The sequence below is a fragment of the Mustela erminea genome, chromosome 18 (genome assembly GCF_009829155.1).
Source record: "Mustela erminea isolate mMusErm1 chromosome 18, mMusErm1.Pri, whole genome shotgun sequence".
Lineage (NCBI taxonomy): Eukaryota > Metazoa > Chordata > Mammalia > Carnivora > Mustelidae > Mustela > Mustela erminea.
The window spans coordinates 25,645,329-25,671,982 of record NC_045631.1 but is presented as its reverse complement, the minus strand read 5'-3'; the positions used below and the strand labels follow the sequence as shown (position 1 = coordinate 25,671,982).

Genomic DNA, 26,654 nt, shown 5'->3' with positions numbered 1-26,654 from the left:
CTATGAATATTGTCTTGGGCAATGGGCCTGGCCACATGATACAGAACCTGGGTGGCTCAGTCAGTTAAGCATCCAACTCTTCATTTCAGCTCAGGTCATGATCTCAAGGTTGTGAGCTAGAGCCCCGCATCAGGCTTACTGGAGGCGGGTGAAGATTCTCTCTCTCTCTCTCTCTGCCCCTCCCCACAACTTGAGCATGTGCACATGCATGCTTGCCACTCTGCCTGTAAAAAAAGAAAGAAAGAAAGAAAATTTCCAGGCTGATGATAAGGCAGAGTTGGGAGAGAGAGAAAGGTGTTCCAAACAAAGGGAATAGTATGTATCAAGTTTTTGAGTCTTGAAAGACCTTCCTGTCTTCAGACGCCCAAAGCAGATGTAAAAGTCTTGAGTGTAAAATGCCAGGGTGGTGGGTAGCCAGGCAGGAGGTGAAACTGACAGCCAGACTTTTAGGCAGAACATACCAGGTTTCCAGATGAATGGGGTGTTGGTGTGCACTAGGATTTAGCAGGCTTAGCAACCTTCTTTCAAAGCCGCGCCCCAGATTGGGAGCTGGAAGAGAAAAGTGTGAGCTATAAATCCCCAGCTCCTCCTGCTGTGCCCAGTGCTGCAGAGCCGGGAGTCTCCACGGCTCTCCAGTCCCACTGCTGCGACCCCAGCTAATCCAGCCTCCTGGCCCATCTGACACACACTTCCACTTAACATTTTGTTAGCGACTCTATAAACGAGCTCTCCCTGACCTTCAATCCCTGGCTAATTGCTGGTTTCATGTACAAGACTAGCTTAATTTTACGTGATAATTACCTGAGAGTGGCAATACATATGGCATTGCATGTTGGAAATGTCAGGCCTGGGAAACTACCAAGTGGCCGTAGTCGGGGGCAAAAGGAGGAGGCAGCTGGGTGGCGGGGGCCTCGGAGAGGCCGCCAGGGAACAAGGCCACGAAGAGAGAGAGGGAAGATGCCGGGTGTAGTCTGAGCTCTGGAGAACCGGGACCCCAGCCTGCAGTAGGGCTCAGAACCCACTGCTGGCCCGGGACATCCAGGGGCACAGACCAAAGGAGCAACTTATGCAATGCTCAGTCACACACACACACACACACACACACACACACACACACACACACATGCACACACATCATGAACAAGCACCGACCAGATTGGAGGCACCGCCCATCCACGCTCAGTCACCCACTCAACAAAGGCTCACGGAAGACCTACCATGTGTCAGGCAGTGTGTGGACAGTTGGGCTGGTTTCAAATCCCCACTCCACTTGGAAGAAGTTGAAAACAGGAGAAGGGTGTGTTTGAGTTGTCACTGTTATTTGGAGATATGCTCCTGGTATTAAATAAGCAAGACAGGAATGCTAAAAAGACTTGCAGTTCCCGGTAGAGTCTCATCCGATAAAGAATTGGCCCACCCAAACCTAGGTAAGAAGCCCCACAGCTAAGCCGGGGCCACAGCCCTGAGGAAGCAGAGGGGACTCCGCCCTCTTGGGAGTTTACAATCTGGGGAGCACAACCTTGGCAAAGGGGTTGCTGTGCATAGGATAATAGGAGTCAGGAAAGATGACTCAGAGCATTTAGCAGGTGAACTCACAAAGTCCGGAGCTCAGAAAAGACCTCCTTCAAAAGGGGCCATGCATGCCCCCAGTGTCTCCAGCTCGTGCCTAGAGCAGTCCTTGGCATACCAGTGGTGTCTATACCACAGGCCCTATGCCTGGGTGCACACACGTTCTGCAGAGGGATGACCTGGGTTCCCTTTTTTCTCATCACCCCAGGGTATGGGGCAAGGCAGGTGGGCTCCAGGGCCCTGGGTTGGTGGGACAGGGGAGTGCAGGCCGAGAAGGAGAAAGGGAATCCCTGGCCAGCCGGAATGGCCCTTCCACAGGAGGAACACGTGCCCACCCACTCATGTGCACACCCACTCACACACACACACACAGGCCACAAGACAAAGCGAGAAGCACACTCTCCAGATTAAGGCAAGTTTTAAAAACCCCTTTTGCCTCCTCACCCATAGAATTGTGGACTCCTGAGCTGTGTTGGAGTAAATTACTTGCTTAATGAGATTTCAATTAACAAAAACAAATTAAAATCACTTTGGTAATTAAGCTGCTGTGAACCTTGCCAGCAGCTCTCCCTCAGACCTCAGCTTTCCATGGGGAGGGAGCTGGGAATGGGGGATCCACTCCACAATGCTGCTGAGACTGAAACAGGGCCAGGCGCTCCCTGCCTTGCGGACAACACCCCAGGAGCCACAGCTTCCTGGAGCCATTCTATGGGCACCAAAAATGTGGGTGGGAGACAGAGGCAGCACAGAGCAGCCAAACTTCAGTTCAAATTGTAGCCCAGCCACTTGGCTTTGTGAGCAGGGACATGTAATTGACCTCTCTGAGCCTCAGTTCCCTCATCTGTGAAATGGGTATAATGATGCCTGCATCATTAGGTTATAGGAGAATTTAGTGAATGAATGCATGTACCCCAGAGGCTTTTAATCCACTTTTTCCTTTGTGGGGGGAAAGCCTCTCACAGGGCAAACTTTCCAACCTTGCATTTGCATTGTCCTGAATCCCAAAACACTCCCTCCCCCTCCTCCTTGCCCTGTCCAGTCCTGTTTTTCTCTGTTTAGGTAAGGAAGGATCTACCACCAAGGTCCCCTGGGAGGTGAGGTGAGGATTCTGCCAGGTTCTGTCCCATTCAGGCCCTTATCTTTTTACATCAGAGACAATAGCTAGGATCTGGGAGTTAGAGAGTTAGGGAGACATTTCTTCTCAGGTGGCCTGGAGAATACTCCTTTCCTGGGGTTACCAAATCACCCACACTTCCTACATGAGCAGCCTAGAGAGTTAGTACAAGTACCCATAGCCACATGGCACAGACGAAAACTGGCTTCAGGATGTACCCAGTAACAGTTCTCAGTGCTGGCAGAAGTATACATATTTAGTCTCATGAATTTTTAACTTTTAGTTTTAATTTTTGAGTCACTGTTTGCTACCTCCATTCAGAAGAACTGAAACAGACATTTAAATTAAAATAGTATTATTCGGGACGCCTGGGTGGCTCAGTTGGTTAAGTGGCTGCCTTCGGCTTGGGTCATGATCTCAAGGTCCTGGTATCAAGTCCCACATCGGGTTCCTTGCTCGGCAGGGAGCCTGCTTCTCCCTCTGCCTCTGCCTGCCACTCTACCTGCCTATACTCATGCTCTCTCTCTCGCTCTCTCTCTCTCTCTAACAAATAAATAAATAAATAAATAAATAAACAATATCATTCAACGGGGCACCTCGGTGGCTCAGTGGGTTGAGCCTCTGCCTTCAGCTCTAGTCATGATCTCAGAGTCCTGAGATCAAGCCCCGCATCAGGCTCTCTACTCAGCAGGGAGCCTGCTTCCCCTCCGTCTCTCTGCTGCCTACTTTTGATTTCGCTCTCTGTCAAATAAAATCTTTAAAAAAAAAAGTATTATTCAAAATTCACAAAAATAAATCCACAATAATCCACAATAAATAATGAAAGTTTTAAGTGACTTCTTTGGTTTTTAAAGTTTGGAACACATACTTTTGAAGTTGTTAGAGCAAAAATAGCATTAAGATTTGGGGATAGATATTCGTGTTACATGAGTGCATTTGATATAAATAACATATTTTATTTATACACACACACACACACACACACACACACCACAAATGTTGTTTCCTCTGTGGTGGCTGAAATTAAAGATGGCCTTGTTGTATGTGTTCATTCATTTGTTCAACAATTTTTTTTCGTCCCATGTATTATTTAACTCAACAGCCGCTTGTTTAATGCCCGTGAAGTGCCACAATGAACAAGTCAGGCTTGAACCCTGGTTTCAGGGAACCTGTGTCCTGTTGATGAAGATGGACATGGGACACAATGCAGTAAGGTGAAGATTGCAGAAAAGGAAAGGTAGGGCCTTGGAAGCTTATTACAGAAAAGGCAATCTTGGATGGGGGGGCGAAGGGGGAAGTCTGCCGTAAACACTTAATTTTTTGTAACTGGACTAAAAAGAATTTATATGCATACTTTAATGAATCCAAGAGTCTCATAGCTAGTTAGTTAGTAATAGAACTAAAAGTAGACTGAAAAGCCTTATGGTTCCCAGGCAAATGATTTTTTTTTTTTAAATCTGACACCAATCCTCTGGATAATTTGAACAGCATCCCGGTCTTGAGTGAGAGACACCCTAACATGGGCAAAAGAAATCGGAAATCTCTGACTGAGATGGTCCCACCATCCATGCATCCGTCAGACCACGGAGGTATCCCCATTCATACATCAATGTCAGATAGAGGAGGTCAACCTTGACATAACTTTGTTAGATGGAGGAGATCAACACAAACATAACTTTGTCAGATGGAGGAGGAGAGTGTGTGTGTGTGTGTGTGTGTGTGTGTGTATGCGCACCAAACAGGACTCGGGCTGATGGGTGTCTTAGCCTCCAGTATCTTTGAAGGAGAGGCTTAACACTGCTTGGTCTCAGCAGCTGCACCCTCTCCGCTAAGTGGCTAGGCTGACCTCTAGGGTGCCGTTTCAACCCATGCTGGGAGCCAGGGCCAGGGGAGAACCTCCCAACAATCAGACTCTCTCACTAACCTCACAGCCCAGACCCCTGCATACCCCTCTGCCCCTGGGGACGGGAGAGGACAGGGTGCCATCCTTCAAACACCCAGCTTGGGTGCACCTGGAGATGTCTCCAGAAAGGGGAGTCCTCTCCCTGTCCAGACTTTACATGGTGTATTTTACGCTGACTTCAGGCAACCAAGGGAGGAGGACACAGAGTTGTACTTTCCAAGTAGCTGGAAACCCTTAATCAATGTTAATTGGTTCTAATTAGCATATGTTAATTAATGATATTTACTACAAATTAAAGGTATGAGTGTTCCCAGAGGGTTTCCTGTTCATCCAATTAGTGCCAATTAGTTGCAATTAACACGTGTAAATGAGATTCCATTGAACCCAAAATAAACAGCACAGAATCTCTCAGATTCCCTTTTGCACCTTTTCAGTCAGCCAAGGAGCTGGGGGTGGAGGGTGAGAAGTGAGGGTGGGAGTGGGCAGAGAGACCCTTGGGCTGACCTGGAGCGAGATAGTGACTCTGTCTGTGTACCAAGGAGGAGAGAAGGAAGAGCCAGGCAAGCTGCTGGACCAGCTTGGCTGCTGAGGCACTGACCATGCTCCCAAGTGCCAGGGGCCATGCCTTGGGCCTTCCTGCATCTTCCAGGACCTAACCCAGTGCATGGCCTGTAGTAGGTGCTCAGTAAAAATTGGCTGAGTAAAAGGTTGGTGCCCTTGCATCGAGGGCCGATCTCTGAAGTCATAAAACTAAAGGATGAATTGATTAGGAAAACGTGTGAAGTTCTCTTCTCCACAAGTTCTTCCCAGGGGCTCTCCCAAGGAGCAATATAGTATTTCCCTCTGTGACATCATCTGAATGTCTACAGAGATATGACTCTACCACCAGTGTTGCCATTTCTGCATTTTAGTTCCTTTTCCCTTAACCACTGAGGCCCCAACCTCTGGCATGATGGTAACTGGATAGAAAAACAGCCAGAAAAGGCTCCCCGGAACAAGGAAATGCTACTCCAAATTCTTCACTGCACAGAGCCTTCTGTGAAACTGTGATGTAAGATAAAGCCCCCAGTAAGTTTATTGCTAACTTGCTTTTGCTACACCAAACCTTCCCTCCAAGTTGACATTCATCATTTAATAATATTTATTCATCACTGTGTACTGGGCACTATTCCAGCAACTGAGGATAGGGCAGTGAACAAGTCATCCACAAATCCCTGCCCCTCAGGGAGCCCATAATCCGTGAATTATCACGGATCCAGGGCCAGACACACTTGGGTTCCTATCCTGGTTCTGCCTCTCAGCAGCTGGGGAGAGGGGAAGGCTGGGTAGAGAATCTATCTGTGCCTCAGTTTATTTCCCTGTAACATGGGTAGAAGAGACCTGTCAGCTATCTTGCAGTCATGTTGTTAGGAAATTAAGCTTCTTCCCTTGTCCCATCTTGGTAGGCGTGAGGCAGAATTTGGAGGTAAGCCACAAGGAAGATAGGAGAAAGGGAAGCAAAACTCCCTCAGAGCCTACAAAATCAGAGTTTGATTACATTATCTCTATATCTGGATCTCTACACCCAGGCTGGCCACAAAAGTCCCTCCAACCTGTATGTAGCACGCCATAGCTTGTGGCCAGCCCACTCATCACCCCGGGGCAGGGAAGCAACGGGTTCAGGGAAGGGAAGTGCTTCTAGGGTCATATACAGCTGCCTTGGCAGGAGCCCAAACCCTTGGCTCCTTTGGCACAATGTCCTTTATCCATGGCCTTTCTGAGCGATGAGAGACACAAATGGGGTCCAGAAAGGGTCACTCCAGCTGGCCAGGAGCAGGGACTGGTCCACCCCTGCCAGTACATGCCTGGCCCAAGGTCAACGTCTGCACATCCAGGCTCCCGCGTGCCAGCTCGGCCAATCCCCCGGCCAGAGACCACAGCACATATAGCTTGTGTCTCCTCCCTCACCATCTGGACTCTGCACCTCCATGGACTCTCAGGCAGGGTGTTTGATCATTTTACACTGCCTCAGGGTCCCCTTTATAAAGCCAGAGAGTCTGCCTAGATAGTTCCCAAAACCCTTTCAGAGCTGCAGTTCTAGGATTCTGGATATCCTCCAAAGAATACAGGTCCCACGGCTATAGTATATGCCCCGACATTCACAGCTGATGGGCAACAGAATCAAGCCATCATTTCCCTCTTCCTTTGGGGATCCCTCTCACCTGTAATGGCCTCATGGGTCCCCCCAACGCCACCTCCAGGCCTGTGCCATCACTCTCTGTCATCCTCCGCCTCCACCCCAACCTTCTCCTGCATAGTGATGAACCACCAGACATGGTCCCCAAGTCACCAGGCCTTGGAGAAAGTTCTCCTTCACTCTGATCAAATCTGAAGTCAGTGTGGAGGCCAGTGGGAGGAATGGAGCTGAATGAGTTTAATAAAAAGAGCTCAGCTGGGCGATCTTCCGGGAGGAGTGTGTGGAAGTGGAAATCTGCACTGGGGCTTCCTGGGGCTCTGTATGTCTTTCCTATCACTGTACCCCACCCTGGGGGCCAGCGGGATATATTGTGGGAGTGGGGGTGTGGGTTCTGGGAGCAAGTGGAAAAGACTTTCCTGACTGCCCTTCCTTCCTTCCTTTTATTTTTGGACAACACAGGACAAAAAAATAAAAAAGCCAAAAAATAAAAGCCCCACTCTTGTGTGCCCACCCTGCGCCAGGCACAGCGCTAGGCCATTTACTCGACTTATCTATCCTGAGAGAGGAGGGAATTTGCTGAGATCATCTCCAGGGGCCCTGGGCGTCTTGGGCAGGATCTGGCTAGTTTGGGGACCAATAATCAGACAAACTTGGCCACAACGAAAGGCAGAGCAGATAGGTTGGGGTGAAAAACAAGGAAAGTGCGGGGGGCTGCATCCCCCGGCGCGCACAGACCCCTCCTCTCTCTCCACCAGAGGGACACAGGCTTTGGGAACCCACAGGGGACATAGACCCCGGGGAGGAGGCTGACACTGGAAGTTTGACTGCAAGAAGCCAGAGGTACAGTGAGGTGAGGTGAATTCTCCGCTCTCAAGGACAAGGAGAGTTGCCTACAAACAGGAGTTGTGGGGGCCCCAGAAACTCTGGGATGAAGCAAAGGGACACCTGCCCAGTGTCTCCTCTTTATCCCACTAATACCTCTTGAGAAGTGATATCTCTCTAAAGCCAAAGTTTCTGCGATGAGGCTTAACATGGCCACTTTGGGTGGGGGTAAGGGGGGAGACCTCTGCTCCAGGAGTGTAACAACAGAAAATAATTAAGGTCTAATAAGGTCAGCGTTCCACCTTAACACCTTTTCAGTTCCAGTTAAAACCTCTACTAATTTGCCAAGAAAAGCCAGCCTCACTGGGGTCTTATTATTTGAATCACGTCCTGTCTCTTAATTTAAACGAGAGCCTCACATAAGGATTTTTTTTATTTTAAATTACAATGCCGACTTTCTTCCAGTTGATTACGGTATATGACTCTCTGTTGGAAGGCCATTATTTTTTGCTATGATTTACAAAGCATTTAAAGTGAAATCAATGTAATAAATATTGAAGTATTGTAATAGATAATTCCATATATTTAACTAGAGACACAGCACAGCCCTGGTCTGGGCAGCGGGGAGAGGAGCAGGGGAGAAAACGGGGTGGGAGAGTGACCTGGTATTAATGCGAAGGGTGACGTCTCCGCTTTTCTCCTGGATTCAGTTGGCAGGATTCACTGAGGGCTCCCTGAGGTCCTGTACACTGGATGAAGGGCTGTGGCGAGTTGTGGGGTGCCCCGGCCATGTCCTCCGGGCACCACAGACTCTGGAGAAATTCCCCTGCAATGGAGGGGACCAGAAGTGGAGAACATCAGAAACTGTGTGAGAAGCTTGGGGATGGGAAGGGGGTTCAACGGAGAGAAGAGGCCTCTGGGGAAGGGAGTGGTGAAAGAAGTCAGGAAAGGCTTCCCAGCTTCTCCCCTTCTTCCCATTCCCTACTCAGATTCTTCCCTGCGTCATCCTTCTTTGGGTGGAGCTCTCTCTAGACCTCTGACTGTAGCTCCGCTTTGAGGAAACAATGCAGCATTCACAGCCCTGAAAGCTCAGGATGGGGGTGGGGGGAGGAGTGAAAGGGGAGAGGGTGCACCAGTGTGACCTCGTGCTCACCTCCTGGGACAGACCCTCCAGCAAAGCGATGGCCACGTGCTGAGCGAATCAGCTTTGCAGCTGCTTGCTCCCTGTCCTCAGGGAGCTGGGTCGGAACATAGCACCCACAGTACAAGCCAAGGCAACTTCCCCAACTGGGGCCTACTTCACCCAGGGACAGGAGTTTTGGTGTCTCTTAAAGGCAGACATTAAGCTGTCCTCCTACCTGCGTCCCCAATTGCAAAAAGTACCCACAAGCAGGTTCCTTTCCAGCTGCCCCATGGGGAGCCCCTTGCTTCTTCCCATCTTTGGAGGGTCACACATCTGCTCCCAGGAAGGCTCTTGCCCCCAGGTTCCTGGATTGATTCAGAAATTCACACAGCACCGGTGAGGGAAGCACACAGGCGGCACCAGCGTGTGGGTTTGTCCCCATCACACACCTCAAGTGCAGGTAATACACTCTGTCCACAGAGCCAGTCAAGTGCCATGGAGGTCTTAATAAAGATTTTGCGGTCTATACGCTGCAGGCTTGCGATGGAGCGTGGCTAGTACGCACGCACGCACACACACACTTGCACGTGTAGCGGGTCTCAGAGGAGGAAGATGTATTGCCCCTTGCCTTCCCACCCCAAGCCTGAACCCAAGCCCCAAGTCCCTAGCTCTGAACATTTTCTACCATAAATCCCAGGAGGGGACATGCAAAGGGAAAGGGAGCAGAGAAAAGAGATTTACAGCAAACTTGCTTCCTGACACCTCTTTGGCCCATCCCATAAAATAACAATATCACCAGATAAATCACACAGAGTCTCAGGAGACCTTACCCTTGTCCTTGTGGGGTCTTTGGAGGGAGTCAGTGGGTCATGGTCAGAGGATCGTACCCAGCTGGGTTCTCCTTGGCAATATCAGCCCTGTACAGCATGGGGCAGGGGTGGGGGGGGGGGTGACTCAGGTCTAATCCCTAGAGCATTGAGGAGAGGGGCTAGAGAATAGGGTGAGGGTAGAGAGCATTGGCTGTCATCACCCAAGAGAGAATGTGGCATGAACAAATCCCATCTCAAAACCCTAGCTGTGTGACTTTGAGTTAATTACTTAACATCTCTGGGCCTTGATTTATGTCTCTGTAAATGCAGGCCATAGACTATCCCCGAGACAGGATATGTACGAGGAGTTATCAAGAATAATATACGTCAAAGTTGCTGGCATACACTCAGAATGTAGTTAACTATTGCAATCACAAGTGTTTTCCCTCCGCTAAGATGCAAAACGCCGTTGCGGTGTTCCCAGCAGAGGGGATCGAATGTTGGCCCTCTCCAGAGAGACACCAGACTGTCCCCAACCTTTGGCTGTTGTTTCCATGTTTGCCTGCGATATTGGAAAGGCAGGGCTCCCCGTTAACTCACAACGTGACTGTGAGCAAGTTTCTTCCCGTCTCTAGGCCTCAGTTCCCCACTTGTAAAGTGAAGGGGTAGAAAACACTTGGTCTTGGGGCACCTGGGTGGCTCGGTGGGTTAAGTCGCTGCCTTCGGCTCAGGTCATGATCTCAGGGTCCTGGGATCGAGTCCCGCATCGGGCTCTCCGCTCATCAGGGAACCTGCTTCTCCCTACTCTCTCTCTCAGCCTGCCTCTCTGCCTACTTGTGATCTCTCTCTCTCTCTGTCAAATAAATAAATAAAATCTTTAAAGAAAACACTTGGTCTTTAAGGCCCGGTCCAACATCACATCACCAGCCAACAATTAGGACCGATTCCCAGTGGGCACTGCAGCCAAAGAGGAGCAGGCAGGACGGAGGCTAGCCGTGAGGCCAGATGAGGTAGGCATGGGCATGTCGGCTGGGAAGAAACAGTCACCACTGTGTGGGAAGGAACTAAAGGATTTCAGCAGGCTGGTCATCGCAGCCCTGACCATCACCAGCAGGAGACCCCCTGATTACAGCCCAGAGCACCGGTCTGTGTCCATGGCCTCCTAGTGCTTACCCTTCAGCCTGAGGGAGGGCTGAGTTCCCAGAGGTAGACCTAAGTGGGCAGGAGGCCCCCTCCAGCTTCATCCCACGCACCTGGGGAGACCTGGGCTTTCCTGTATCAGGGTAGCCCCCCCTCCTCCAAACCCCAGCCCCCAGCCCTGTCTGGCTCCCCCAACCTCTTAAGCATCTCCCTAGGAGTTCTTCCCAATCCTCTGGCCCCAGCACTCCCTCCTCCTTTCCTTCCTCTCCCTTCTCCTATCCCAAGTCCCCTCTTCTCCTCTCCACTGCTGCTGCGTGGCTTTATTTTTCCTCCCTCTTCTTCCTGCCCCCCTCCTTTCTTCCGTTCTCATCCTCCTCCTGGTTCTCCTACCTGCTCCTTCCTTCCTTCATTTTCTTCCCTCTGACTCTCGTTCCTGGAACCAAAGGTGCCACTATCCTGAGGGAGTGACTCCCTGGGGGGCTGGGGAGCTGGAACAGGGCGTGCTCTGGCCTGACCGACCCCCCACCACCACCCAGGGTCTCTCCAGCGGCAGGAGGATCTGGAGTTCACCCGCAGGGCAGCTGTCAGCGGCTCCAGAGACGGATGAGTGAACGTGTAGGGGGTGGGGAGGCAAAGGTGCTCGGGAGGGAGCCATCTTCAAATAAAAATGTGAAAGGAACATGCGGGATGAAATGATGGGCTGTTTTATAGTAAGCCCTGCCCAAGGCACCTCTGCCCTAAGACCCAACCGTCCTGCCCCTGGCCCTGGCCCTGGAGTTTCCCTCAGCACACAGGCCCATCAGTGTCCCCAGTCCTTTGGGTAGGCCAGAGAGCTGGAGACACCCTCCCCACGCACACACACATGCACACAAGTCCCCAGAACCCTGCCCCTCTCCCAGCTTCCCCATCTTCCACTGAGGGACGGGGATGATAGGGACCCCTGGCAGCCTGTTCTCAGAGTGATGTCTGGACTGATGAGCGCCCCAAGGCTGGCAGGCCTGTTAGGAGGCCTTTGTGGGGGAGGGGGGAGGAGAAGGGATTTTCCTTTCTCCAAGCAACTGGATTACACAGTCAGATCAGGGAATAACTTGCTGCTTAAGCTGCCTCTTCACAGCCCAGCCTCTGCCCTGGCTCTCACCCTCCCATTCTCAGCAGGGATCTTAACCAGCCTAGCCCTGTCTGCTTTTGAGTTGTCTTTTTCATGGTCTGAGTCAGCCTTGAGGGCAAAACCAAGTCTCATCTCCTCCTACCCCTCAGAGCTATGACAGCACAGAGGAGCTCAAAAGGGACCAGCTTGCCACTACCTTCACCACCAACCCTCACCTCCCATGAAGATCTCAGGTCTAAAGATGGATCCGGAGAGTGTGGCTCAGAGAGGTAAAGTGACTTGCTCTGAGTCACACAGCAAACAAAGGGCAAGGTTTCCAGACTATGGCAGGATTTATGGGAGCATGTTCTCTGCAAAGTGAGACAGGTCTATGCCAGGGACTGGAAGGAGCCCTGGACTCTGATGTTCTTACTAGAAGGAGGTTTACTCCTGAGCTTTCCTGAGCCCCTACCATGAGCTTTAGAGGGATGGGAGCCCAGCTCCCATTTGGTTACTTTAGGACCAGACCAAAGCAGGTGGTGGAGGGGAGAGGAGGTGGGAAGGAGATTAGGTTTAAAGAACGCAAAGCATTAAGATTTGGCTCTAGCCTTACCACTAACTTGCTGTGTGGCCTTGGGCAAACCACCTCCCCTCTCTGAGCTTCAGTTTATCTTCTCTGCAAAATGGCAGTAACTTCTCTTTCAAAATTGTTTTGCAGGTACTGGAAGAGATCAGGCTTAGCACCTGGTATCTACTAGCTGCTCCAAGTAATGATAGGAGCAAGACTGTATTTCCTTTATCCTGAGCTGTGCCCACTCCCCAGAACAAGGAGCTCCACTGCACATTCGAGCAACTGGTTCTTCCCACTGGGAGGGCAAATCCATCATGTTCAGCAAACTAGTGCCCCACCCCGTGTAAGGTTATTGGGGGGTCATGCCCCCACACCCTGTGTCCACTTTCTAGAAAGAGGCCCAAAGATCCCCACCCTAGCTCCATGTGGCACCTTAGACGCCTCTTGCTGACAAGAGGGTCATCTCTGACCTTCCTAATGGCCGATGTTCCTGCCAGCCAGAAAATTCTATGATCCTTTGACCTCTAAAAGCCCTGTCCTGCTAATGGTTTTATGATCTTCCCTAGGCATCCTCTCTGTGCCCTCCCTAACCCCCAATCCCCTTTCAGTAGGTCCTAGTCAAAATAAACAACATTTATGACCAGAGCAGGATTCAAGGTCTGCATTGCAAACAAATGCGGAGCCCTTTGAAGGTGCCTGGGGAATCCATCACATCCTGGGGTGTGATGCTCCCCAGGCCCAAGGGGAGGTAGGCCCTGGGATGGGGCGCAAGCGTGGGAAGCTGGGCTCTGGCTCTGCATAGACAATCTGAAGATCCTGTGCGGTGAGTGGGGCTCCCTCCCTAGCAACAGGCCTGCTGTCAGTGCAGGGGAGGTGAGGGGGAAGGAGGAAGGGTAGCTGCTGGGATCAACCACCTTTAGCACCGTATGTGCAGGCCTCTCTGGGGGCCAAGACCTGACTTGGCATGTCAACAGGGGGGAAGGGGACAAAACAAAAGAAGGGGGGGGAGTCAAGAGGCAAATGGAGAAATAGCACACGTGGACAGGAGACGTTAAGCTGAAACCACAGGGGTCTCAGGCCCCATCGCAGTGCCCACCTGGCACACTGGAGCAATTTCCCTAAAGAAGACTAGTCGGGGGCACCTGAGGGCCTGTCAGTTAAGCATCTGCCTCCGGCTCAGGTCATGATCCCAGGGTCCCGGAATGGAGCCCCATGCAGGCTCCTTGTTTGGGGAGTCTGCTTCTCCCTCTCCCTTTCTCCTGCTCTCTCTCTCTCTCTCTCTCTCAAATAAATAAAAGCTTTAAACAAACAAATAAATAAATAAAACTCGTCCAAACACCTTCAGGAGAAAATCAACCCAGCCGAGCCTGTCTTGTCAGCCAGCTGGTGGAGCTGAAGAGAGAGAAAGAGTGGGAAAGCGAACCAGCCACGGCTGATTTTCTCTGGGGGCAGGCACCCCAAACATCAACTCTGGGGAGTGATAGCATGGAGGCAGAAATGGAGGCTCTCTGTCTAGAATGAACCCTCCTGCTCCACCCCCACCCCAGGTGGAAGGCTGAACCCCTGCCCCTACTCTCGTCATCACCCCCCAACCAGAAAAAGGGCCCCCCAGGCTGGCAGCCCATTCTGCCCAGCTCTGCCTTCCACCTGCCACGTGGATAAGGCACCCCAGCTGGGCTCAGCCTCCTTCGGCAGGTGTGGGGCTGCAAGCCGATGTGTTTTCAAGGGGGGCTGGCTCTGTCTGGTGAACGGCTGTTGGAGAATATTAAGGTAGGATTCCCAAAGGCCCAAGTCTGACAGCAGCTTTCTAGGACACGAAGCTCAAGGCTTTCTTCAGCCACCTCGCCAGCCTCTAGAACTGGGGCATGGGCCAAGGGGCGGCTGTTCCCAGACTCAGAGCTGGGGGAGGGAGAAAACATTCCCCCACCCCAACCCTCTGGGGGCCTGTGCCTTAACATCTACCCTACTAAAAATACTCTGCCACCCGCCAAGTTGGGTGGGAAACTAGACATAAAATATGGGCAGGTAGCAAGGTTTCTATCACAGTGATCAGGCGCCTGCTTATAGTATTTGCATATATGGCATATAATTAATGTTTGATGAGTGAGGGTGTGAGAGATGGGGCATCAGAACAAAGATAGAAGGAAACAAAGAGAAAACTGGAAAGGCGGACGTGAGTTTTTCCAGGATAGGTAGTTTGCTCAAAAATTTTCCTTCTTGGGGCGCCTGGGTGGCTCAGTGGGTTAAATCTATGCCTTTGGCTCAGGTCATGATCCCAGGGTCCTGGGATAAAGCCCCACATCAGGCTCTCTGCTCAGTGGGGAGCCTGCTTCCTCCTCTCCCTCTCTCTGCCTGCCTCTGCCTCCTTGTGATCTCTGTCAAATAAAAAAATAAAATAAAATAAAATCTAAAAAAAAAAAAAAAATTTCCTTCTTGGGGTACCTGGGTGGCTCAGTGGGTTAAAGTCTATCTGTGGCTCAGGTCATGATCTCAGGGTCCTGGGATCGAGTCCCGCATCGCATCAGGCTCTCTGCTCAACGGGGAGCACGCTTCCTCCTCTCTCTCTGCCTGCCTCTCTGCCTACTTGTGATCTCTGTCTGTCAAATAAATAAATTTTTTTTTTAATTTCCTTCTTCCTAAATGGAAAGAAGAGTGATTTTAATGGCTTTGTAGGATCTTAAGCCAGTGAATCAGAACTTTCAGCAGAGTGCCCTGGTGCCCTGCATGGTGCTTTATATATTAAAAGGTCCTCCAGAGCACAGAGTTTTAGGGCTAGAAGGGCCTTGGAGAGTATCTAGGCCAGTGGGTCTCAGCATTGGTTGAATATAGAATCACCAGGGGTGCTTTAAAAAAAAAAAAATAAGATGCTGGGCACCGCCCTCCCCCCAAGAGAGTCTGATCTAATTGGTCTGGGATGGATCCCAGGTGTCTGTATTTTTTAAAAAGCTCCCCAGATGAATCTACTGTGTACCCACCATGGCTGAGAACCACAGGTCAGGGCCAATACTTCACTTTACAGAGGCAGAAAGTAAAGCCCAGAGAGCAGGTTACCTAAGCTCACAGACAAGTGGCAACAGAAACAGGACCACAGAAGCCACTCAGGTATCCTGACATTTAAATGAGCAAATATAAGATTGATCTTCTTCTGGAGGCATCCCTAGCTGCAGAGACCAGCTACGCAACCCCTTGTCCCATCCCCTGGGGTTTCATGTTATTTTCATCAGAGGCCAGGCAGGCTGGTAATGTTGACCCTGTTCCTTCTGGCCTTCCATTCTGGAGGCCTCAGGGCTCATACAGGGCAAACACCCAATTCAAATACTGTCCCCCAGGTCTGGAGCCTCTGAGAATAACAAGGCAGCTGGGACACTGTGGCCATATGGAGCTTGTCGATGGACACCGCAGGTGTAGGAGGACGTGTGTACAAAGGTGCTCACGTACACAGATGCACACTCAGGTAGGAGCCTCCGTACAGAGGTGCTCGCGTGTGAGAACACTTGTATCTGTGCATGTAAATATCATATCTGTGTAATGTAAATATCCACCCATGGGATGGTCTGCATGTTCACAGCAGCATCCATTTACAAAAGGGTGGGAGACCCAATGTGTCACTCTAATATGCGGGTGTGTGTGTGTGTGTTGTCGTGTACATGTGCATAAACCTGGACCTACACTTATAGCGTCAATGTTTACACCTACCAGTGGAGGCCCACCTGTGACAGTGTGTATGTGGCCGGCCAGCCCTGGAAATATGTAGGACTGGCAGCCTGTGGGTGTAGGGGGCAGGTTTACATGGCGAGAGAAGAGGTGTTTCTACTGCTTCCATCACATTCCTTCAAGTAATCGCTGAGAAATACATGCGTCCAAAAACTCTATCTTTCATGCTTAAATATATCTCGGTGTATATAAATGAAACATGATATTGTGCCAGCTGAAATGCTACCCATTAATATTGTTTATCATTGATAGGATTAAATAACCCATGCAAGGCCCAGTAGCATTTCTTACAATTTTATTTAACACTGTTTCCGCCAAGTGGCATTTGGCAAATTCCGACCTATACACTCCAGATGACTGCAACCAGTGCATAATTTGCAGACCTTCATAGACAACACATAAGAAGTATAAGAGAGGAGGGTCCCCCAACATTCTGACCATCCCCATCTTTCTTTGAGCTCGACTTATTCCCTCTGCTTCCCCAAACCTGATTAAGACCCCGCCCTTCGCACTTCCCTAGGAGGTCCCTGCCTGTGACTTAAAGACAGATAACGTGGAGGGTGAGGATTTGGGGTAGGGGAAGAGATAACACTCTAAGCCCAGGTCTCTGGAATGTCTCTGCCCCTCCCCGGTCTGGGTCTGTCAGAGGCAGCCCCAGCCCCAGAATGTGTTAAAATCGGGAGACCAAAGGAAGCATTTTTATAGGTTCTGCAGACCCTCGGGGTTGACTGACAAAGTTATTCATTCAGAATGAGGGAGAAAAGGGGCACTGAACTTATCAAATTAGTAGTAAACCCTTCATTAAAAGAGTCACAGAAATGCTTCTTTTTTAAGGGGAAGCCGTTATCATCCCTTGAGCCCAAATGAGAACCAACTCCAATGTAGTTAGGGGCCTGCCAAGCTCTCCTTTCAAAATGTGTGCCGCCCCCTGGCCTAGGCTGTTGGCTAAATTATGAATGGCCTGAGGGAAAAGAAAACTCAAGACCTGGGAAGTCCAAACTTGGAACATGAGCAAGAAAATGGCAGAACCCCAAATGAAGCTCACGGAGGCCGAAAATGCGCCTTCCCAACCATTAGGCAGTGAAAAGAGGTTGCATTTACTTCCCAAAGCTGATGAATAAATGGAATTTGTAGGTGTCCCCACAGCTTGCTAAAGTCTTCTCAATCTCCCAGGAACCAGGGCCAAGATCCCACGTGGAACATCCAAAATGGCTCTGTAGGATCTCTGTTTACCATCCCCAGGCTTCATTTTGGCGTGGCACCAGGACTGAGCCAAGGAACTTCCTACAGCTGCTTCCTGTGTTCTAAGTTTCTCCCATTTCTCCCCTACTGAGATCCCCAAGGCCTGTAAGGTAAAGACAGCCCAAAGGAGTTGAAACAGCAATTCACCCAGCCCTGTTCCCCAAATCCTCTGCCACTCACAATGAAGCAACCATCAGAGCTGTGTTTCCATAAGCCCCCAGCCCCTTTCCACCAGCAGGGATATCAGCCAACCTGCTTGGGGGACAGCTGCTTGCCGGCACCAAAAACGTATTAGACCATCTTCATTCACATCACTGAAGTCAGGAAGTTGGCTCTCCAGAGCCTGATGTCGTGGGCTGCTTCCTGAGTTAAATACAGAAAAAGAAGTTTCCTAATGTTTGGATTTAGAAGTAGGAATGGTGAAAAGCACCCATCAATGTTTGTGCCTCTCCCCAACAAAGACACACACACACACACACACACACACACACACACACCCTGTCCATGCAGACAAATCATAAATCATCTCCGTGGCTGAACATTTTAGCGTTCAACAATATTCTCGGAGGCCCGAGGTTTTCGGGCAAATCCCAGGTCTGTGCACAAGGACACTGCATAAATCCCTCCCCTTATGAAAGGCCAGTCTGAGCAGATGGGACCAGTCTTAAGTAAACGGCAGAGCCCTCCCTCCGTCCACCTCAGGAGGAGCGGCAGGGGGCTGGCCCTTCCAGCCCTGGAGAGCAGAGAGTGGCCGAAGCTGCTGGTTCTGGGGCTCATGCTCATATCCCCAACTTATCTCTCAGAGGGAATCGTCCATTTGACCACACAATCCTCTCCCGCAAGGGGAAATCAGATCTTGAAGTCAGACTAGAGGAGGCCTTCGCAAACCAAGTGGTGGGCAGAGTTAAGAAAGCAAACCTGACTGCTGGAGAGATTGGCAAGGGCTCGGAGGAGGGAGAGGCAAAAGGGCCCCCCTTGTGCCTGGTGGCTCTGCGCGCTGAGTGTGGAGAAAATAACCTCATAGCTCCTCCACTTTCTGATAATCTGCTTCATTAATATTTATTAAACAAAAGATTTAAAAAAAAAAAAAAAAAAAGGAAAGGCCAGATAATTAAACACCCAGTGGCGGTAGAGGATTCCTCCGCTGTGTTCTCTTGCTGGCCCCCCACGTGCGGCCCAGGCCAAACGTGTGCACTGTACCATCTTCCTCTTCAGCCCTGCCCATCTCCCCAGGTGTGTCAAGAAGACAGGAGGCTGGTGGTTGGAGAGAGAGACAGACCCGGGCGCCCCAGGTGCTCACTAGGAAATGCACGGACTGTGAAATTACACCAGGGCTGGGCAACTTACCACCACACCGGAACCCTTGGGATACTGAAATAATTAACTTGCTAATCAGCTACACCTTGCTCTTTCCTTTCTTGCTGGAAAAAAAAAAAAAAAAAACAATCGCAGATCGCCTTCACATCAGGTTCTTGTGTCAGTCACTTGGAGACAAATGATGCCTGAGAAAAAAATACACTCTCAGCCTCCACGTAGACTGCTGTGGGTCATACTGAGTCAGGCCTCCTCTTCTTCCCCACCCCTCCCACCAGGCACCCCGGGAGACACAGACACAGAATGTTTCTGGAGATGCAGGTTTTTTTTTTTTTTTTTTTTTTTTTTTTTCTGTCCACACCACAGAGCTTTTCCATCTCCGCTAAGCTCTCTCGCTTTCAGCCCTCTTTAGCCTGCTTGCTGGTGCTAAACAGCCAAGATCCATGTGGAGAAAGGAGGATTGATTAGAATCGTAATAATAATCCCTGGCATTCGTCTGGCTTTAGCGTTTACAAAATGTTTTCACACATTATCTCATTCGGTTGGAGCTGGAAGGGACCTTAACAATCGCTTAGCCCAAGGCGGATGAGGAAACTGAGGCCCTGGAAGGTTAAATGACTTCCCCAGAGGCCCCAGCTATGGACAATGTGTGGTCGGTACCCCCCCCCCCCCCACACCGTGTTCATTGTCTAGAGGTCCAGTGCTGCCTCTCCTCCCCTGAAAAGAGGAAAAGAGCATAATCACCTCTTTGGTCCACAGTGGTTACAGACCAAGAAATCACAACCTTAGAAGAGGAGGACCTGAGAATGAATAGAGCTCTTGGAACTCTTGGAAGAAAGGGTTTGGGGGGCTGGGAGTAGGGAGACTAGTCCAAGTCCTGAATGGCACACATCCATTAACACACTTCCCTTTCTCTCTTTGTCCCCTCATCTCCCCCTTCTCTCTGGGTTCAAAAATATGAACACTGTGCAGTTTGGGATCTAAGGCTTAATTCAGCCATAGGTCCCAGGGGGAAGCGGGGAGTGGGGCATGTTTCTCGGACTCCAATCTGGCACCTCCACTCCCAGGATTCTCAGCATGACGGGCTCGCGTGTGCATATGTGTGTCCACCCAAGACATTGGATTTAGCAGTGAAAAACAGGCATCTTGATCCTTTCACAGATCAGATGATTTGCAAATTAATAGCTCTTTCCCCCCAAGGCTCTAAGGAGATGGGGAAAAAAAAAAAGATTTCTGGTGAAGAGAGGGAAGAAAAGGGTAGAAAAATATAAAACGGGGAAAGGAAGCACAATGACAGTGGGTTCTGTAGGAAAACACTTCCTCGCCAAGGTGCACGTGTGTTTGGATGTGGGTCTCTGCTTTTCCACCAGGCCACCTTGCCCCCCGGTGCCCCAGCCTGTCGGAAGGGAAGCGGCTCCTTTGTGTGTTCATTTATTTCTAAGCCCAACTCTTTTCCCTCTAAAACTCCTTCTTCTCCCTGTTGAGCTGACCATGCTTCTGGATTTATGAAGAGAGATGTTTTAGCAGAAATCCCCCAGAGTGTCCCATCAGCCCTAAATCCCAGGCCCGCTCACCCCCCCAAGACCCCATGACACACAGCATGCCAACACGGCCTCCTCTTGCCTATGCATTAGCCATCCATTGTGGTAACCTGACATCTCTCACACATAAAACCGTAAGAGAGAAATAAAATATCTGTCTCTTGGCGAAAATAAAGCTTTGCCTCCCTCCTGATGTATAGGATATAAAATAAAGCCGCGGCTTCAATAGTGGCTTTTCCTTATGCCGGAGTTGCCTTTGCACACACGGAGACAATGAAGACCGATGGTTTGGGACGAGGCCCAGCCTCCTGGGGCCGCCTTCACCCTTTTTTATTAGCACGTCTCCCGCGGCCCCATCTCTCCCCACCTTTTTCTTTCTTCTTCACTTTCTTTCCTTTCTAGTTTGGATTTGCCTTTTATGTGTCCTTCTCTTTCTTTACTCTGGAACTTTATTCCTCTTGTTCACTTTCTCTCTACGGCCTGACAGAGACAGGGAGAGAAGAGCCAAGTTTCTCACCTTCTCAGACATGCCCGCCATGTCTCCCCGCCTTCCCCCTTCCCAGACCCCTAGCTCTCTCAGGACTGCCAGCCCCTATGACGAATTTTGCTGTTACTGCTTGGGGATTTGCTTTGGTCAAATGTACAAATGTTCCCAAGGGACAATTAAGAATGTGTTTAGTGGGGGAGGGAAGTGGATTTTCTTTTTTTTTTTTTCCTGGGGAGCTTCCTTTCCCTTCTCCTTCTTCTCCCTAGGCTAAGTGGTTTATGGATCTCAGCAATTATTTATTTAGCCTCGGTGGAGGGCAACAGAGCAGAGCTGCCACCTCAAAGGGGTGACAGTTGACATTCACCTCCCAAACCCAAGCCTCGAAGCTGCATCAGCAAACCAACTGTGGGCCTTGGGCCCTTTCTGGCCAGCTCAGCTACCAGGGAGTTGATCCAAGACCAACGCCCTCTTCCCTGCCTCTTTCTCCAGTGCTGAGAACTGAGGGTGCTGTGGGAGAAAGTAGGAGGGTTCCATCCCCATGACAACACACAGAACTGTCCCCCTCAAGGTCACTGAGACGGGTCATCTGTCTGCCCTCTCACACACTTGACATTGCATGCTCTCTACTTTTTTTTTTTTCCCTCCTCTGTCCCCGGAGGCCTCACTCTTGCCAGGTGCACTGCTCTTTTCTGTGCTTCTGTATCTCTCCACCTGTGCATGAGTGGGTTTGTTTCTAGAAGCTTCTTCCCATCCTTGCCGTGGCCTCATCCCTTCTGAAGCTTTCCCTCCTACCTACCCAAGGCAGCTTCCCAGCCCATTTGAAACTTCACCTGCTCTATTAGGGGCTGCAGAACACATCCCGGCCCCGGGAAGACTAAGTCATGACTGAGAGGAAGGGGTGCAGGGGCTGGGCTCCTGGGGAAACAGCGGGGAAGGGGGAACTTTGCTGTTGTCCGAAGGTGGGACACATCCAACAGAGGGGCAGTGGGTGGCTTCTAGTCTCTGAGATTGATGAAAGACTTCCGTGTGTACGTGGACAGTTCCTGGTCATCTGCAAGATCAGGAGATCTTAATGAATACAAACATGGAGAGGCTGGTGAGGCAGCAATATCTATTGAATCCTGCCCCCCTCAAAAGGGGAGGGGGGCTTAGAACTGCCAAGTCCACAAAAAATTCAAATCTCAGTCCCAAACATGGTTAGTTTTGGGGGTCTTTCCCCCACATCTTTGCTATCTCTCCAGATATCTGCAGTGACCACTACCATTAGGTAAGGGGAGAGAGTCAATTAGTGAGTGGATTAATTACTCTGAGGCATGAGCCCCGTTTGTCTTCCTTACCGGGTGTGAGTTTGTGTTCAGACGGAGGAACACGGGCACGCACCCAAATACACATTGTTGTCACGCCGTCTTAGACGTTTTATTTATTTGTTGGATTCCTGCCCAGAGCCGCTCACACGCTTTTCCACGGGCGCTGAGTCGCCCACCAAACACGCCGTCTCCTTTTCTCCCGCCTACAAATGCAACTGTCACACACGCGCGCGCACCTTCCAGTCCCGCCAGATGTCCCCCCAGCGCCCGCAGGGTGCCCGGTTGTGCGTGTCTCCCCGCCGGCTCTTACATTGCTGGGTGTCTTTCTGGGGCTCTTCTGTTTCTCCTCCTCTACTCCTCCACGCATTTTCCCCAATGCGTCTTCCCTCCTTTCAGCCCTGCTTACTTTTCGGCATTCCTTTTTTCCCCACTGTTTTTCTATCCTTATTCCCTTTCCCTGTCCCTCTCCCCTTACTTCCCTCTCTCTCTGTCTCTCCTGCCTCTTCCATTCACCCTCTCCTTTCTGCGTCTACCCACACCGTTCCCTGCTCTGCGGGGCTGCGGCACTGCCTTTCATCTGAGACCGCCACGCTTGACCTTCCTCCCTTTCCAAGCTCAGGGTCCACCCCCGCCCCCAGTCCCCGTGGGAAGCCAGCCTTGTTTACCCAGACGCTGTGCACACCGTGAAGCCCCAGCCGGATGCTGCCCTTTCGCGGCCCCGAAGTCTCCCACCCCCTCCCATCCCCAACTTGGAAACTACTGCTGGGGCAAAGTACACAGCGGTGCAAGGTGACAAGCCCCCACCCCAAATTTCTCACTTTCCACATTGCACTGGCCCAGGGATCTCAGGTCAACCCCCCTAACTTGGGTTTCTTTCCCAGGGGGAAAAAGGGGGTAAGACCGACCCCCACCCCCGCAGTGTGATTCCGGGGAGACAGTGATATTAGCTGTAAAGTGGTGCACACAAGTAGGTCATTTCCAGGAGTGAGTGATGGAGTGAGAATATGGCAACCTGAATCAGGAGCAAAAGCAAGAGGGAAAGGAGAGAGAAAGATGCAGGATCAGATCCAAGGGCCCAGGACCAAAGTTTACTGTGTCGCATCTGCTGCATCAGTCTACGGAGTCTGTGGGGAGTTTGTGTGGCCTATCGGACCCCTCGAGAAGACCTGCTCGCTCCCTCCTCCCTCTCCCTGCACCCACGAGGCTGGCAGCCCCCGCTGCCTGAAGCCCCGCGTTGTTAACCGCCTAGAGTCTGCTCTGTCGCAAGCGACTTCTTCCACGGCCTCACCGTGCTTTTCTCGGGGTGGCGGGCTGCATAGGAACCCACTGGGCAAGCAGAGGAGCCGCCACTGGCGGTTGCCGCTCTCGCATCTACAGCAGCTGAAGGTGCCAGGCCAGCTCTGGTCCTTGGGCCACGAGAGCCACTGGGCAACATGAGGGAGCAAGGCGATCTGGGGCCGGGAACTACGGAGGTCTCGGGAGGAAATCGGATGCAGGAGAGGGCGCCATCAATCCCCTCCCCCCAACAGCAGGGCATCTGGGGAGGGCTAGCAGAACCCTTCTGCCCCCAGTTCACCAGCAGGGTGCTGCCTCTCAGGACCCTTAGGGCGATTCTTAGAAAGGAAATTTCCTATTGTGAAAGACATTTCCTGGCCCCTCTGGGGCCTTTTCCAAGAGAGCCTGGGCGTGAGGCGGAGAGGATTCCGTGGCCACAGAGTGCAGACTCTGCTGGGAAATTGATCTTCACAACATCCCGCCTAGAGCTTACTCGCCCTAGGGGAAGTGTGTGTGGTTGTGGGTCTGTGCTGCTTGGAGGTCCTTCCATAGGAAAGCTCGGTGTACTTCTGGCAGTTAAGTGTGGCACTGAGGATGAGAAGGGAAGGTTGGAGCTCTTTGCCCAGAAGCCATTGGTTTAAAGGCAGAGCTGAGAGCTGAAGGAGCTGAAGAGGTGGCTAATTTGGAAAGCGGCGTCAGTTTTCTCTCCACGACTGTGCAACCAAATACATTTTAAAATAAAAACTCAATGGAAACGGGGGAAAAAAAAACATTAATAGAGTGTGCTGTCGCAGTGGAGGCGTTAAATCTGGACTTGAAACCTATAATCGAGCCAAGAGGCGTGCCTAGAGCTGCGCTCCAGGACTCCCTGGTAGACGCTGGGGTTGGTCCCCGCAGACGGGTTTACTGAACCATCAGGACACAGGGCAAGCAGAGCCTGATGCCCCAGAGCCGGCGTCCCGTTCTCGTCCTCAATTCCCCTACCGCGTGGGTCTGCCCGCAGGGAGGGGTCCTCTTTCCACCATGTCGAGGTCCCAAGATCACAGCACCCCCAAACGGGTGAAGTAGCCCCCTCCTGTCCACCGGAAAGAAGGCAGCGGGCCTTGGGTTCAGGAAGGGCCGGCAGCCGGGTCCAGCTGTCGCCCGGTAGGTCCCCGACAACTGCCCTCCACCCCCGCGGCCCCTCTGCTTTGCATGAGAAGGAGCCCAGCTGGGACGGGGGCGGGGGTTGAGCCACTCGGGACTCCGACGGCTTTAGATTCCAGAAAGGGGCGGTTGGGTCGAGGGCGCTAGCGGCGAGAACCAGGACAGCTGGGGGCGGGGGGGGGGGGAGCATGGGGACCACTTGACTGGACCAGCCCCTCCGCGCGGGTCTCACCCAGCGCAGGGGGCTCGGGAAGCACCTCGGGCTCCGGGAGGAGGGGAGGGGGTCCCCGAGCCAAGCAGCTCCTAGCGCCTCCGCGGGAGCTGGAGTACTGGCTAGGGATCGGCTCGCTCCTCAGAGCTTCCGGTCAGCAGGAGGAGCACAAAAACCTAGTCGGATCTCGCGAAGTCGGCTGCTGGGTTGGAGAACCATCCTCCCCATCTTACTCCTGACCTGAGCGGAGCCCTCAGAGAGGCCCATGGAGGGGGCTGATGAGAGAGAGAGAGAGAGAGATAACTAGTCTCAACACTCCGCCCGCCCCGCAGCGGGGACCCTCAGCCCAGGTGTTTTTGGAGAGGGTGCAGAGAAGATGTTAGAGGCCCCGCACCCAGAGGTCAGGATGGGCGGAGCACCAAAGAAGCGCACGCGGGACCTCGGCTTTGGCTTCCAATGAAAAGGTGATGTGGGAGGCAAGGTGGAAGATGCTGGCGAACTCGGGGTTGCAGGGTGGTTCGGGCAGAAGCTTGAAGGCAGTAAAGGGGCGTTGGCAGAGCCCTAAAACTCCACTTCCGTTGAGCGTAAACCAAATTTTCTGTATCGGCTTCCCGGTTCGTCCGAAGAGGGTATTCCGTTTGCCGAGAGCTGGATCCCCCGCCGGCTCAAGTTCATCGCAATTACGTTTCAGCGCGCGTTTTCCCCAATTTAGTCGCGGGCTCTTGTGTGGGATGTCTGAGTGTCGCACCATGAGTGGGATCGGAAGGCCAATTCCAAAATACCAGCTAGACCTGGCTAGCCACCCAACCTTATTTTCTTCCACACTAAGGTTGAATTCGCCTTCTTAGCACACACTCCCCGCCCCCAACCAAAGAAAAAAAAAGAATAAGAACAAAACAAGACTGCCCGCCTTGCCACCTTCAGACCTCAAGAGAAATCCCGGTTTAGCACAGAAATGGTGCTATCAAAACGGAATTCGGTATTTGACTGGCTTTAATCCAGGAAACCAGAGTAACTCTTGGAGACGAGGTTCTCAGGACCCGGACCTGAACGCCGCCTTTGGAATAATCTGCCTCCAGGCAGTGGTCCCGACGTTGTATTTGGGATTAGGGAGGTAAGAGCTCCCTGAGGAGAGAACTACAAGGGGGTATGGTCTGCGGTTTGTGTCCGGATGGTGTTGATAGCCCGGAACCTGGAACAGGGGAGGAGGAGAAGCCGAGCCCACTCAGCCCGTACGCTGCACACCCGAATCCACTGCAGCCTTTCTGTGGGGCCCCAGACGTCCCTGCTCCCAACGGCCACTACCACCACCCGCCAGCCGCCACTGATGCCCTGCGGTTTCCCGCCTAGTCGTTTGTTTTTGTATGTAAAAGGTGTCTCCGGATCACAGTTTTCTCACAACTTCTCGCCGGGGTTGCAACTCCTCACCCGTGGCGCTTCCCCACCCCCTCCTTTCCCCCTCCCCGGTGCCGCGCCTCCGGTCTCCCCCGCCCCCATCAGGAAAGCGCCGGAATCAACTTTCCAAGACCGCGCTGCGGGAACAGACACCCAGGTCTCTGGGAGACTGATACCCTGTGGACTTTGGATGGACTGGGGGAGGAGGAACTGAGGAACCAGAGGAGGAAGATCCTGTGGCTCTCCCTCCCCCACTCCCGCTAAAATGCGCGCTGTGCTCGGGACAAACTTCTAGGCCAAGAAAGCACGAAGAAGGGAAAACAAAAACAAAAACAAAAACCAACACCCGCTGAATTGCAAAGTCAAACAGTTCGCAAGGGCTCCCGGACCCAGCTGCACCCGAACCTTCAACAAGGCTCCACCTTGGATTAATCCCACCTTCCAACAGTACTCTTCCCTCCGCCTGCGCCTTACTGCCGCGCGCTCTCAGTCCTTCCCATCGAAACCGAGGCCTTACCGGAGCAGGAGGGGCTCGGGCACCTCGCTGCCCGCCGCCCGCACCGCGCCGGGCGGCGGATGCGGCCGCCACTGATCCTCTAAACGCGGTCTCCCGGCACTCTCCCCGGCCGGGGGATGCAGAATGGTTTACAGAGGGACCGCGAGCCGCTGATTGGTCGCAGGCTGCGGTGACGTCGGCGGGCGCTGCAT

The 26,654-nt window shown here is 51.9% G+C and overlaps 1 long non-coding RNA gene across 3 annotated transcripts; it reads right to left on the bottom strand.

The window, feature by feature from the left end:
* Window positions 1-231: 231 nt before the first annotated feature.
* On the bottom strand, window positions 232-26,644 carry LOC116577886. Of its 3 annotated transcripts, none has more exons than XR_004280648.1 (4): window positions 17,523-26,644; window positions 8,943-9,072; window positions 8,247-8,410; window positions 232-549 (listed from the first exon to the last, which is right to left on the bottom strand). It is a non-coding gene; the product is annotated as an uncharacterized LOC116577886 (long non-coding RNA). The 3 variants fall into 3 exon arrangements; XR_004280649.1 differs by lacking the exon at window positions 8,943-9,072 and adding an exon at window positions 1,218-1,335 and having other exon boundaries at window positions 17,523-25,155; XR_004280647.1 differs by lacking the exon at window positions 8,943-9,072 and having other exon boundaries at window positions 17,523-25,155.
* Between the last annotated feature and the right edge of the window lie 10 nt (window positions 26,645-26,654).